The 15,072-nt window shown below is 45.2% G+C and overlaps 1 long non-coding RNA gene across 1 annotated transcript in view; it reads right to left on the minus strand.

Annotated features, from left to right (window-relative positions):
- Window positions 1–12,563, minus strand: part of LOC110297210 — a 22,619-nt gene extending 10,056 nt beyond the window's left edge. The window contains exon 1 of the long non-coding RNA XR_002378254.1: window positions 12,511–12,563. This is a non-coding gene — a long non-coding RNA (uncharacterized LOC110297210). The remainder of the gene's footprint in view (window positions 1–12,510) is intronic.
- Window positions 12,564–15,072: the final 2,509 nt, after the last annotated feature.

The raw sequence follows: 15,072 nt of genomic DNA on the forward strand, positions 1-15,072 counted from the left end.
GTAAGTTCACCGTCAGATTATTAATTCTATATTGTCATATCGGCTGTCCCAACATTTTTCTCTCAGCTTTCTGCATGCATGAAAATGTTCCTAAATAAATAAATAAAAAAAAAAAAAAAAAAAAAAAAACGAGTGAGAAAAAGCAGCTAGGAAAAACAGGTTTGGTGGCATGCCAGAGCTCAAGGTCACACAGCTGGAGTCTCAGAATGAACTCACACCTCAACCTTCTGGCTCCAAAGCTCTTCCCAGAGAGAGGTCTACACTCACCCGGGGGTGCCTGTTCTGTGTGGAGAGGAGCCTCGGGTTGTAGCAGTAGCAAAAGGGGAGATGGGGGAAGGGCAAGCAGCAAATTCATTCAAAGCTCCCCAAAGCCCTGGTATCAGGGCTTTTATAAATGCTCACTTTCCAATGGAAGACCATCTCAAGCCTGATGTTTTGTAAACATTTTATTTCCAATTTACGATTCAAACTTCCTAGGGCACAGTGTTGCTTGGCTACAGAGCACATGCTTAGAGAACCTAAGGCCCTGGGTTTAATTGCTTGGCACTGAATAATAAAATAAATAAATGTAGTATTAGTCCAGACCTTAGTCTGGAGCTCCTTAGAAAGTGGCCTGGAGAGGGACTGAGCACAGATTTCAGATGAAAGTGGGGTGTCCCTCCCCCCCCCACTGCAACTGGATTACGCAGAAACGAAGACAAAGTCCTCAAAGTATTGATTGCAAAGGATAATGAGACTTCATAAACCAACCCTTGCAAGCGTTTTTTATTCTCCTAAAATACCCACCCCACCCTGCACGCATACAGTCACTGTACTCTTAGATCCGCACAAGCATGTGAAAACAGTTTCCTCATGCAGGGTCACAAGGATGATAATGGAAGGGAAGCTAACACAACCCAGTTTCTTCTACTGATACTACCGACTCCATGCAGTTTTCTGAGTCTCCCGAGAGGAAAAAGGAAGCAAAGAAACAGCATGTCTGCAGGCAGACACACAGGGACACGCGTGCTCAGAAACACGTGTGGACACACACACATGATATACTAGAATGGGCACAAGTGTACAGAGAGATGGTTTTGCATCCAAGAAACTTCACTTTTCAGCAGAGGTCATCACAAAAATCCACCAATGTTCAAGATACAGAGAGCAACTGAACCAGGGGTGCCAACCCCAAAGGATACATCTGCAGTAAAGTCTCTTCCCCTGAGGCCCAGGGAACATCTCAGAAGAGGAGGCAGAAAGATAGAGTCAAGGACTGTGAAGGCTGTAGTGGGATTGTGTCTATTAGAAATGGTGGGGTCGGGCTGGTCAGATGGCTCAGCAGGTAAGAGCACTGACTGTTCTTCCAAAGGTCATGAGTTCAAATCCCAGCAACCATATCGTGGCTCACAACCATCTGTAATGAGATCTGACTCCCTTTTTTGGAGTGTCTGAAGTCAGCTACAGTGTACTTACATATAAATAAATAAATAAATAAATAAATAAATAAATAAATAAATAAATATTACCCATTCTTAAAAAAAAAAAAAGAAAGAAATGATGGGGTCTCAGTCGTGACACCACAACCCTATGGCTGCCTAAGCAAGACCTGAGCACTGAGAAAAATACTAGACATGCTAAAGTAGAAGGGAGCCAAATAGGCCCAGGAGCTAATGACTGAGAGGGGAATTGGTCCTCCTCAGAGGCAAATCCCCTAATTGTTTACCCAATATCATGTGGTTAGCCCTGAAATCACATACAGAGAAGCAATACTAAACAGATTCAACAGGTTGTATTTATATATTCATGAACGTGTAACAATAATAAAGAAAGAGAAAGTAAGGGGGGGGGGGACACTGGAAGGAGGAAAGAGAAGGGGCCCATGATAGAATTATGTTTTAATTAAAAATTTAAAATTACTAAGAAAACAAGGTGGATTCAGCCTCTGCTTTTCATATAAACCAAGGAGGAAGAGGAGGAGGGAGAACAGGGGGGTCCTTTCGGGTTCTGTACATGAAGTCTGGGAACTCGCACCATCTGCTGCCTGAGCTCTGGGAGCCTCTGCTTCACCGTCCACTGGACATTATGTTACTTCCTGTCCCAGAGCTCAGGACAACAAGCCACCCTCAGCTTTTCTCGCCTGATCACCTGGCCTAATGGAACTGTGCATTAGGAGCAAATCAAAGAGGAAAGGCTGGCAGCTGTTCAGACATTAGATGCTTCCGGGAAGGACATTTCATTTAGATAATGTCTCCCAACCCGGGCATGTGTCCACAGGATGTGAACACTCAACAGTGGTCTGCGTTCCTCTCTCCATCCTTGGCTCTCAATGGTTCATCTTCCCACTCCCCTCTCTGCAGGCAGTGACCTCCTTTTTGTACCAATGGAGACACACCGGGTGCCTGAGGGCTTTTTTCAATGTACTCAGTCATTATTTTCTCTACCAGGTCCCTTCACAGAATCCACGACAGCCTTCCAGATGCTGCGTCCCCCTTGGTCTTCTTTCTTTTTCGTCTCTTTTCTCTTTCCCATCCCTTATAGATTCCTAGTTTCTACGCTCTGCAAGCCTTCTTCTCTTTCTGCATTCACTGGGATGGCTTTAAAACTGACCACCTCATCACTGCCTTCTTACTGTGAGGTGACATCAGTTCCAAGGTCCTCCATTGCTGTCCACTCAGCTCCTGAATATCACCTGGTAGCCCGTTGATTCTTTAAATTCTTGTTATTTCCATCCTGAGAATTGAGCCTAGTATCTTGCACATGCAGTCACTGTATCACTGAGCTACAACTCCAGACCTTTAAACAAATGGTTTGTTCATGTTTTGTTTGTTTATTGAGATGGGTCTTACCACATAGCCTTAGAACTCACAATGTAGACCTGGCTGGACTTGAATTCACAGAGATCTGCCTGTCTCTGCTTTCTGAGTGCTCGGATTAAAGGTGTGTGATACTATATGCCCAGTCCTGAGTTTTGTTTGTTTTGTTGTTTGTTTCTCAGGGTTTTTTTCCCTTGTTTTTGCTTTTTGTTTGGTTATTTGTTTGGTTGGTTAGTTAGTTAGTTCTTTTTAAAGTTAGGGTCTCACTAAGTTGTCCAGGCTGGTCTTAAACTCTCTCTGTAGGTCAGCGTGGTCCTTACACTTCTGAACCTTTTCCCACTGCCTCCTAAGTAGCTAGGATGATGGGCCTGGGCCCATGTGGATTCCTTAAATTCAATATTGGCTATTAACTTTCACTAGGTTTGTTCTCCTTCCAACTTCCTTTCTGACATGAAAAGCACTAGGATCCACCAGCCACCCAACCTTGAGCCTGGGAGTTTGACCCTCAAGTGTTCCTTGCTGTGACTCACCCATGTCCTGTCAGTCACAGACTGAGGAGTCTGCCTGTAAATCACCTGTGAACTATGAGGCTTTGGTTTTTGTGCTTTTAGCTCTTTCGTGGCCTCGGCTCATCTCTGCCATGCTGCTGACTTCAAGGGGCCTGAGACTTTTCTGTTCTATTTACCATTTTATAGCTGATATATAAACATGATGCCAGGCTGGTGATCAGGTACTCCACATGTATTTGTTGAATTAATAATGCCTTGCCTGTCAGCTCCTGCGTAGGACTGATGGCGCCTCTTCCATTGTCCCTTTCACACTCACTGTTCAGGCCTACTTTCTGACTTTGTGCTTGGAGTTGTATGGGTGGCAGTGTCCTTGACTTTTTCTTTATTTACTTTTTCTGAAACAGGGTCTCTCTAAACAGCCTGGCTGGCCTGGGAGTTGATTTGTATACTGGGATGGTCTCCAACTCACAGAGATCCACCTGCTTCTGCCTCCTGAGTGTTTGGTATGCTCCACTATACCTGGATCATTGTTTGTTCTTTGTTTGAGTCAGAGCCTCACTCTGTAGCTTTGGCTGGCCTGGAACTCACTATGTAGATCAGGCTGGCCTTGAACTCATAGAGACCTGCCTGCTTCCTGAGTATTGGGATTAAAGTGTGCACCACCACTCCAGGCAGTCTCTCCCAGTGATTACTTTCTGTTATTCATGCCCTTTATAAAGTCTCTGCCCCTTGAATGTAGGAGAGAGTGAACCACTTCCCATTAACAGAGTCAGCCCAAATGAGGAGAATTCGTGTCCCTCTTTGGTGATAAGATTCTGCTTTCATCCTGGCTCTCTTTGAGACAACGCCTCTGTTCATTCATGACATATGGAGAGGGCCATGTGTCAAGGAACAGAGGAAGAGTCTACAGCCAGCAAACTGAGAAGAGGTCTGCCAAAGATTATGAGTTAGGCTGGAGGAAAATCTCCTAGATCCAAGCTAGGAGGTGAGACCACAGGCCTGACACATACCTGGCCACAACCTTGGGAGAAGATGGAATGACACATGTTTGATGTCTTTTTTTTTTTTTTTTTTTTTTTTGGTTTTTCGAGANAGGGTTTCTCTGTGTAGCCCTGGCTGTCCTGGAACTCACTCTGTAGACCAGGCTGGCCTCGAACTCAGAAATCCGCCTGCCTCTGCCTCCCGAGTGCTAGGATTAAAGGCGTGTGCCACCAACGCCCGGCTACATGTTTGATGTCTTAAGCTATTGAATTCTGGGGTAACTTGTTATATAGCAATGGATCACTGTATAACAATTGTGTATCGTTTAATATAATATATAGTTTATTGCTATAAAAGCTAAGCTTTCTGATACTCCATGGCAAACTGTGGCACATGCACACAATGAAATATTGGAAGATAATTAGAAGACACCACTTTTATGAAAAGGTCTTCAGGACAGTGGAGTTTGTTTTGTGTTTGGCGCTAGGGATTGGTCCAGACCTTTACACACATTACACATCCTAAGCTCATGCTATGCCCTTGCCTTTGTGTAGCTTACTGAAGGTAAATTTTGATTCCCAGAGCCTGGGGAGATAAATGGATTTTTTTTAACTTCCTGTTCTGGAATCTGTAATTTTCTTCTATTAATGAGATAGGACATCTTTCATTGGTATGGATATGTAAATACTTAATTTATCCCCCACCCCACCCCTAACTTCCTTGTCTCAGGACAGGTTCTCACTAAGTAGTTCAGACTAGCCTAGAACTCCAAGGATGACCTCAAACTTATGATTCTCCCGTCTAGCCCCATAAATGTGGGATTTCAGGTTTGCACACTGTTATCTTTTCATCTATCAGTAATCCAGCTATTAGCTGGAAGCTGGGTGAGAAGGAGTCTGTATTACACTTGTGTGCAGCTTTATCTTTGGAGCTTAGAAAGCTTGCAAGTTACTGAACACTCAATTTGCGGGGCAAGAGAGATGGCTCAGTGGATAATGGTACATGCCACCAACCCTAAGGATTTAAGTTCTATCCTTAGGACCCACAGGTAGAAAGAGAGAACAGATTTCTAAAAGTTGTTCTCCAGCCTCTACACTCCTGCCATGGCATGAACATAGACATACATACATACATACATACATACATACATGCATACATACATACATACATACATACATACTGGGATGTTGCTTAGCAGTAGAGCATTTGCTTAGTCAGGGTTAGGACTTTTCTGAGTGTCAACCCAGTCCCACTCAGCCCTTAAAATGGTTCAATTAATTTTTGATTATATTTGTTTATGTTATGGGTGTACAAGTATTTTGCTTGTATGTATGTATATGTACCATATGAGTACTCAATGGTCAAAAGAGGGTGTTGGATCCCCTGGAACTGGAGTAACAGATAGATGGTTATGAACCTTGGGTTCTGATCCTGGGTCCTCTTCAAGAGCAACAAGTGCCTGTACACACTGATCCATCTCTCCACGTCCATGGTTGAATTAATTTAACTAGCCAACTACTGTCAGATACATACTGTCATCCCAGTACTCACCGATAGGATTATTATCCTTGAGATCAATTCCTAAAGATTAAGTTACTGGGTCAAAGGGACCCAGCTGTTGAAATGTATTGCCAAATCCCTGTGTGCTTAGCCTGTGCTATACTGTGATTTTACCCACCAACATGTGAAAGTACCTCTGTCTATCTCTAGGGAATAGGATGTTTTGATGGGTCATTCAACTATAAATGCTGTGGAAAGGAACTGGGGAGCTCTAGTTTGGGGAAGCTGGGCAGGACCCATGGGGTCTCCCAGATGTGCTTGGCTAATGAGTTTCAGTGGGAAGTGCTTCAGTAAGACCCCAGCAGGACAGAGGAGGCAGGCTTTAATTTGGTCACATAAGGAGCACTTCATGGAAAGAAATTTTCCAAAGAGAGGATGAAGTGAGGGGCTGGTGAGATGGCTCAGTGGGTAAGAGCACCCGACTGCTCTTCCGAAGGTCCAGAGTTCAAATCCCAGCAACCACATGGTGGCTCACAACCATCCGCAATGAGATCTGGCGCCCTCTTCTGGAGTGTCTGAAGACAGCTACAGTGTACTTACATATAATAAATAAATCTTTAAAAAAAAAAAGAGAGGATGAAGTGAAAGAAACCCAAGAGGATGTGAGGCTAAGAACGTGGGCTCTCGTAGCCAGATGGGGCTGGAGAAGCCAAGAGGAGCAGTGGCCTCTCTAACAGACTGAGGTACAGACTAAGGTACAGAAGGCCATGAGGGTAGCAGAGGCATCTTTAATGTAGGTGGAACCCATAGTTATGGGGCATAGACTATATGTCAAACTTGCTCCCCTCCCTCCTATCCTCCAGGGTTACTATTTGTCAAAACCAAAAGGAAGCCATACAGCCCTTTGAACTCAGGACCTCTCAGATTCCCAAGACATAGGGCTTATGATATCCACTAAGTATTCTGTAAATGTATCACTAAGTTTAATCCTCCTAATAATCCTTACATGCCAAAGATAAACTGAAGGCACAGGGACATTGATGAGTTTGACTAAAGTCACACTGTGATTTTGGAGGCCCCAAAGCTCCATGTTCGTAAGGACCGAGGGGGCGGGCCTAAGGTTTTTTTATAATACTATTCTTGGGGGGGGGCAACAAGCAAGGATCATATGACAGGCTAAAATATCAATTCTACCAAAAACTCGGTGACCAATGAGTTTTATTGGCATTATTTACAGGAATATAGGTGAGGGGTTACTTAAAAGAGCATAAATGACAGCTGCATCACCAAGGCACACTGCAACATAGGTAACAGCTTATAAAAGCTAGAAACCTGAGGTGTATCACATAAACTGCAAAGCAGTTCAACAGGTTGGGGAATGTAAGATCACTGTTCATTTGCTGTGAAGAGACACTATGACCAAGGCAACTCTTTAAAAAGAAAGGATTTTCTGGGGCTTGCTTACAGTTTCAGAGGTTTAGTCCTTATTGTGTCAGGGAGCATGGTGACATACAGGCAGACATGGGACTGAAGAAGTAGCTGGGAGTTCTACATCTGCATCCACAGGCAGCAAGGAGAGAGAGCTGCTGAAACTGGCTGAGGATTTTGAAACCCCCAAGCCCACCCTCAGCGACACACTTCCTCCAACAAGGCCACACCTCCTAATCCTTTTCAAGTAGTGCCACTCCCTGGTGACCAAGCATTCAAATATATGAGCCTATGGAAAACATTCTTATTAAAATTATCACAGAGAGTGTCCTTTCCAAGTAGCTCAGTTACTCCTGAGCCTCTTCCAGGAAGTTTGGTTGCCCTTAGAGTGTCTCTCTAGCGTTCTTACAGTTTGCATAAGCTTGGGGGGTGGGCTGGGCAGGCATTAGAGAATCCACTCAGTTTCAGGAACTTCCTGAAGCTATTTTGAGTTGTTTACTCCTGATCTTTTAAAGCTTCCCTGCAAGAAGGAGTGTTCCATAGCCCCTTAGAGCAGTAGTTCTCAACCTGTGGATCTTGACCCCTTTGGAGGTCAAATAACCCTTTCACAGGGGTCGCATTTCAGATATCCTGCATATCAGATATTTACATTATGATTTGTAATAGTAGCAAATTTATGTTTTGCTTCCATACATGATTACAGTTATGAAGTAGCAATAAAAATAATCACGTGGTTGGGGATCACCCCAACATGCAGAACTATACTAAAGGGTCGTAGTGTTCTGAAAGTTGGGAGAACCTCTGTCTTACAGCATTCTGTTGTTTCACCGACCTCTAACAGCATCCTGTGTCTTAAAGAGAGCTTCCCCCTTGGATGGGAGGTTTTAATCATTGAGGAAACTGTTGCACAGCAGAGGTCAAGGAGCCTATGTGCCCAACGCAAACACTATAAAGTAGTGGAGCTTCCTGGCCCCACCTGCAGCCTTTATGCCAAGTGCGGCAGCAGCTCAGGTAATATTCAGTGTGAGAGTGACTTCTTCAGCTCTCCAGCCTCTGGGACACAACCTCATTCTGAGAGAGGGGAACAGTTGCTGAGAGCTAAAACTCTGGAGGCCCACCTAGCCCCTCACTGACTGCAGCACTCTGGAAAGCAGGCTCTACACCTTGTCTGGGCAGCACAGTAGAGCTGACTCTGGTGCAGGTAAGCCAGCCCCAAGGGCTTGAGAGAAGAGCTGGCCCTGTTCCTTGCTGGCTGAGGCATTGAGTGAGCTAGCCAGTGCAGTGCAGGAGAGCTTGCCCTGGTGGTGTGGGTCAGGGAGAGGTAGAGGGCTGATCAACTCAGCTATATTCCAGGCCCAGATCTAGGACTTTGAGTTGGTTCACCCCAACATCCACCTCATCTATGAACTGCTGGAGCACATGAAGGGGCCCATCCTGCAGATCCAAAGTTGCAGGATCTTGATGGCACAGAGCAACAACCAGGTAACTGAGAGGAGTCCCGGTGAAGATCCAGTGTTGATAGTGTAACAGAAGCTAAAGGCCTCAAACCAGACCAATGACTTCTTGCAATGAACATTTGCAAGTAAAGAAAAGAGAAAGGAAGAAAGAGAAGAAGGAACAAAGTAAGGTCTGGAGGCCCTGGTCCGTAGCCTGGCTCTGCCACCTCTTATATTAATTATTTTTCTATTACTGTGATAAAACACCATGGCCAAGATAACTTACAAAAGGAACGGTTTATTTGGACTTACAGTTCCTGAGGGATAGGAGTCCACCATGACGGAGAAACATGGCAGCGGGCAGTGGGCATGGTGGTATGCACAGAATGCTGAGAGCTCACATCTTGAACCACAAGCAGGAAACAGAGCGAACAAAGGATTTCGTGCTAGTTTTTTTTTTTTAATTTATTTATTCTATGTATATGAGCACACTAGTGTGTCAGACACACCAGAAGAGGGTGTCAGATCCCATTACAGATGGTTGTGATCTACCACATGGTTGCTGGGATTTGAACTCAGGACCTCTGGAAGATCAGTCAGTGCTCTTAACCTCTGAGCCATCTCTCCAGCCCCGTGCAAGTCTTTAAACCCCCAAAGCCCATGCCCAATGACATACTTCCTCCACAGACAGCACCACCATCTGAGGACCAAGTGTTCAAATCCACGAGGCTACGGGGACATTCTCACTTAGACCACCGCACCTCCACTTAACTTCCTGATGCCCCTTTAATACTCAAACCATATAGTTTATGCTTTCCTTCTAAGCTTGCTATGCTTGTTCAAAACGCTCTTCCTACAACTTAGCCAAAGAACAGAGTCTCTGCTGGGCTTTTCTGAGACTTCCTTTGTCAATGCAATTAATATAAATCTCTTCACCTTAGCCTCAGGCAGATTCTTTGGACAAGGGCAAAAAGCAGCTACATTCTTCACCAGAATAACACAGAAATAGTCTCTAGGCCACACACTAAAATTCTTCTCCTCTGAAACCTCTTGGGCCAGGTCTGCAGAGTTCAGATCACTCTCAGCAACAGTGTCTTCCATATTCCTACTAGAATAGCCCATTAAGCCCCACTTAAAGCATTCTACTGCTTTCCAAAGTCCCCAGATCCACACTTCTCCAAACAAAAGCATGGTCAGGCCTATCACAGCAATACCCCAGACCCTGACACCAGGCATACACAAACCATTACAACACCCAAACTGGAATTTTGTTTTGTTTTGTGTTTCAAGACAGGATTTCTCTGTGTAGGCTTGGCTGTTCTGGAACTCAGCATATTTTCTCGGCTGGCCTGCAACTCATAGAGATTCACCTGCCTCTGCCACTCAAGTCCTGGGACTAAAGGTGTGTACCACCACTGCCCAGCTCCAAACTGGAATTTTATGTAATTTTCCTATATTATCAAACAGTATGTTAATTCTTTTCTCTCTTTCTGTTAATTTTTAATTTGTTTCCCCTTTTCTCTTTTCACATTTTAACTTAAAAATGTTTTTCATTTCATTTTACTTTATTTTACTTTACATCTTTTTTTCAATAGTATGAGAATGGGAAACTGTTCTTAGCCTGCGGGCCACACAAAAACAGGTGTACATGTGACCTGTCTATGCCATTACTGGGCATTTACCCTAAGGATTCTAGGCCAGCATGCCATAGAGATACTTACACATTCATGTTTATTATGCTTATCTATATTTATCCACAACCACCAGGGAATGGAACCAGCTTAGGTGTCCGTCATCAGATAAATGGATAAAGAAAATGTGGTACATTTACACTGTGGGGCTTTATTCAGCCATAAAGAAGAGTGAAAACATGCATTTGCAGGGCAATGAGTGAGACTGAGACTCAGCAGTGAAAGAACCATCATGTCGGCTCTTGTCTTGTGGGTCTGAGATTTGGAACGATATTCGTCTGTTTGGTTTTGTAGGAAGAGAGCTTTAGGGAAGTTGGTAACGGAGAGGGAGGGTGGTGGGATACACTGTGCTGGTTACTTTTTGTCAGCTTGACACAGCTGGAGTCACCTAGGGAGAGGGGACTTCTACTGAATATGTTCCCATCAAATTGAGCTATAGGCAAGCCTGTGGTACATTTTCTTGATTAATGTGGAGTGGGGGAGGGCTCTAGCTCACCACAGGCATTGCCACCCCAGGGCAGGTGGTCCTGAGTTGCATAAGAAAGCAGGCTGAGCGAACCTTAGGGAGCAAGCCAGTAAGCAGCATCCCTCCATGGTGTCTGGTTTAGTTCCTGCCTCCAGGTTCCTGCCTTGGCTTCCTTTGAAGGACCATGATCAGGACGTGTAAGCCAAGTAAACCCTTTCCTCCCCAAGTTCCTTTGAGTCGGAGTGTTCCACCATAGCAATAGGAAGCAAACGAACATATACATGTGATAGGAACGCATGTAATGGGTTAACTGAGACAATTCTCAAAGGGGAAATACAGTGGTGGGCGGCAGTGAGGGAGCACAGGAGAGGGAGGTGGGGATGGGGAACAGATGAGAGCAGAGACATGTACTGATGAGAATGCCACGAGGAAACCCATCGCTTCATATGTTAACCTAAAAAGTAATGATTTTTACCAAGACAGATAACCCTAGCAGGTATCTTTTGGCATTCAGCCTGAAGGGGCTGGCCCCAGGTCCATGGCAGGCACAGGTCCTGGCAGGGCACAGATTGATTTGGCCCCAGGTCCATGGCAGGCACAGGTCCTGGCAGGGCACAGATTGATTTCCTCACTGCTTCCTCTGAGTCAGATATGGGAGCAAACTCCACCTCTTCAATCAGATTTTTTTTAAAAAAAAGATGTATTTATTTTATATATGTGAGTATACTGTTGCTCTCTTCAGACACACCACAAGAGGGCAACAGATCCCATTACAGATGGTTGTGAGCCACCATGAGGTTGCTGGGAATCGAACTCAGGACCTCTGGAAGAGCAGTCGAGTGTCCTCAACCACTGAGCCGTCTCTCCAGCCCTCAATTAGAAATTAGAAGCTCCTCTGGCTTCTCTTCACCTCTCCCAAAGAGCCAACTTGTTCCCACCTTGAGACTGAAAAGAAGGACCCCTTCTTTCTGTACCGAAAGCTGTGTGTCCTGGTATCATCTTTGTCTCTTTCTTGCTACTCTTTTTTTGCTCGATATAATGCCTATTATACAGTCGGTGCTCAATAACTGCACACTGAATTTAACCCCCCCCCCCCATAGCAATCATTCAGGATAGTGGTTCATCAAACGATAGGGGGTCACACTGTACAATGAATCTGTAGTTCAAACATTGCAAAGTACACTAAATTCTGGTGCCACTACCAACTATATATGACCTTATAAGAGCCACTCGGTCTCTGGCTGTCTGTTTCCTCACTGGTAAAAGTATCATAATAATGATTGCTATGAGGACCGAATAAGTTTAATAACTCTAAAGTAGGTAGAACCTGGCTTACAACAGACACAACATAAATGTTTTGTCATGGTCAGAATTCAGTTGCCAGCTCTGAGAGTCTGAGAAGGCCTGAAGGTGAAGTTACAAAAGGGCTTCTTCCTCCATCCCCAGGCTCCTGTTGCCCCAGGGACACGGCTAAGGTCAAGTAACCCATTCACGGAGCTCTTGATGTCTAGGGTACTCGGAAGAGAGTCCACTCAAAGTTTCCAGAGAAAGTCGGGGCCTCCCTAGCGGGGAGATGAGGCCTCCGTGGCTTGGTGGGGGTTAAGTCCAAGCACAGTGTGTTTATTTTCCCTCTGTCTGGAAAGGCCTCTCTGGTCTCCATGGCAACATGATTTCCTGTCCTGGTTTTTCCCTTGGAGGAGTTACCTGCTAAATCCAGAGGCTGAATACAGGGTAGAGGCCAACATGGGGGCTGCTCTCTTCAACCACCTCCCCCACAGGAGCTGAGTGGCTAGCCTGGCCAGGGGCCATGTCACAAGAGCCTTTGTTTACGACTGCAGACATCCAACTTCGGGTGACGTCATGGAATCCAGTCTGGAATCCTTGCTACGCCCCATTTTCTTTCTTTCTTCCTTTTGGAGGGCTTTGTTCCTGAGGCCGAGGACAGGCTCAGGCACAGTGTCCGAGGCCATACCCTGGGTCTGGAAACTTCCCTAGCAATCATTCCTCCAGTTATCGGTTATTTAGTTCATTCAGCAAACATTTGCATAGTGGATTAAACACCAAAACTGTTCCAGGGCCAGTGAAACAGAACTGAATAGCCTGGTCGTTTCTCTAAAGCAGCTTGTAGCCTCAGTGAACGGAGACATGTATAAATGACTAGACACTGCAGTATGGCTGAGGCCTTGACACAGGCCCCTGCAGTGGTGGTGTGGGATTGCAGTGAACAGCAAAATCACTTACATCTACCTACATTCTGATTTGGCTCCTAGACTCAGTAACCTTAAACAGAGTCTGCCCTGAGCCTCCATCTTCTCGTCTATAAAATGGGGACAGCAGTGAGATTCTTATAGGAGAGGTGGCATACAGCACAGTGACTAAAAGTCTTCATTTTGCCATGAGTAGGCTCAGTTCTTAGCTTTCCATGAACCAGCTGTATGTCTATTACTTATTATTATTACCATTATTATTTAACCTTTTTTATTTACAGTCCAGTCGTTATCCCCCTCCCAGTCTGCCCTCTGACTGTTCCTCATCCCATTCCTCCTCCCCCATCTCCCAGAGGATGTCCCCACCACATCTGCACCCGAGTTGTGTGTCTTGTAGCAAGCTTCTTATCCTGTCTGCCCGAAGTTGCCTTAACTTGGCATCCTGGGTGGTGGTGGCGCACGCCTTTAATCCCAGCCCTTGGGAGGCAGAGGCAGGCGGATCTTTAAGTTTGAGGTCAACCTGGTCTACAGGGTGAGTTCCAGGACAGCCAGGGCTACACAAAGAAACCCTGTCTTTAAACAAACAAGCAGACAGAAGATAAACTTGGCCCCTACTGTGGTACTTGTCAACCATGCTGCCTCAGGACCTCCTGCTAGCCTAGAGAGGAAATCTCCTAAAGAGTAGTAGAGCAGACCCTCAGTAAAGATTGGAGCATCTGTGCAATTAGCTGTTTTCATGTATATATATATACATATATATATATATATATATATACAATACATACATATATATATATGTTAATGTGTGCATGCATGTGCATGTGGTGTGTGTGTTGGGGAGATATGCATACACATGCACGTATGTGTGGAGGCCAGAAGACAACCTTAGCTGTCGTCTTCAGGACCCATCTATCTCCTTTGAGAGACTTCTTAGTCTGGAGCTCACCACTTAGGTCAGACTGGAATCTGTCTGTCTCCGCCTCCCCAGCTTGAGATTACGGCTGTGGGGACCACAGCAGGCATTTTTATATGGCTTCTGGGGATCAGACTCAGGCCCTCCCTCAGGCTTTTGTAGCAAACACACTACCTCATGAGCCCCCTCAGTTACCTTTGCGTGCCATTATTGGGGCCTTTTTTGGTTGCTGCTACTGAGGAGGGGATTGTGCTGTTTCATTTTGATAGAGATCTGACTTGAGTCCCATGCATGCTAAGCCAGCTCTCTACCAGTGAGATATACGCCAGCCCTAATTACCTGTTTAATGCCTGGACTACCTTGCTTGATGTAAGAGGTCACATTTGCCTCGATATGGTTGGAATTAGAAGTCAGTGGAGTATGAACGATGGAATTAATTGCAGATGGAGTCAGCCTATGCCTGTTGGCCCATGCCATGTGGTGGCTATTGCCTGTTACCTCAACAGTCCAGAGGCTGAGGCAGGAGGATTACTGAGTGTTTGAGGACATGCTGGCCTACATAAGTAATGAGTCCCAGTCCAGCCTAGGCTACAGTGTCAGCAAAACGAAAACAAGATGGTCCAGTCAAACTTGTTCTTTCACCATTTGACTGTGACCTTTTTAGTAAATTCAGCAAAGACTCACTAGCCTATCACCTCACACTCCAGTTACAGTACACTAAGAAGCCATGGCGCTACCAACTACTATTCAGCTTTCTTGAATAGATCCTTTTTCTCCCCTATCTGGTAGAACCTTTCTTGTACATTCACTTACATATATTCAAAATAATGTTATTGCAAACAACAGTTTGAGGAGGAAAGTATGAGGGGCAATGCTGCTGTTTCTTCAATACCTTTTTGGGGGTTGTGTGTGTGTGTGTGTGTGTGTGTGTGTGTGTTTTAATCTCCTTTTCATCTTTGGTCCCTAGCTCCAGGGAAGCAGGGACACTTTGGAGCCTGACACAAACCCAGTCAACAGTTCATTGTCTGTGTCAGTAACCAGTTAAGAAATCCAGACCATAGCCACACATGCCTTTAATCCCAGTGCTTGAGAGGCAGAGGCAGGCGGATTTCTGAGTTCGAGGCCAGCCTGGTCTACAAAGTGAGT

The sequence above is a fragment of the Mus caroli genome, chromosome 7, assembly GCF_900094665.2.
Source record: "Mus caroli chromosome 7, CAROLI_EIJ_v1.1, whole genome shotgun sequence".
Lineage (NCBI taxonomy): Eukaryota > Metazoa > Chordata > Mammalia > Rodentia > Muridae > Mus > Mus caroli.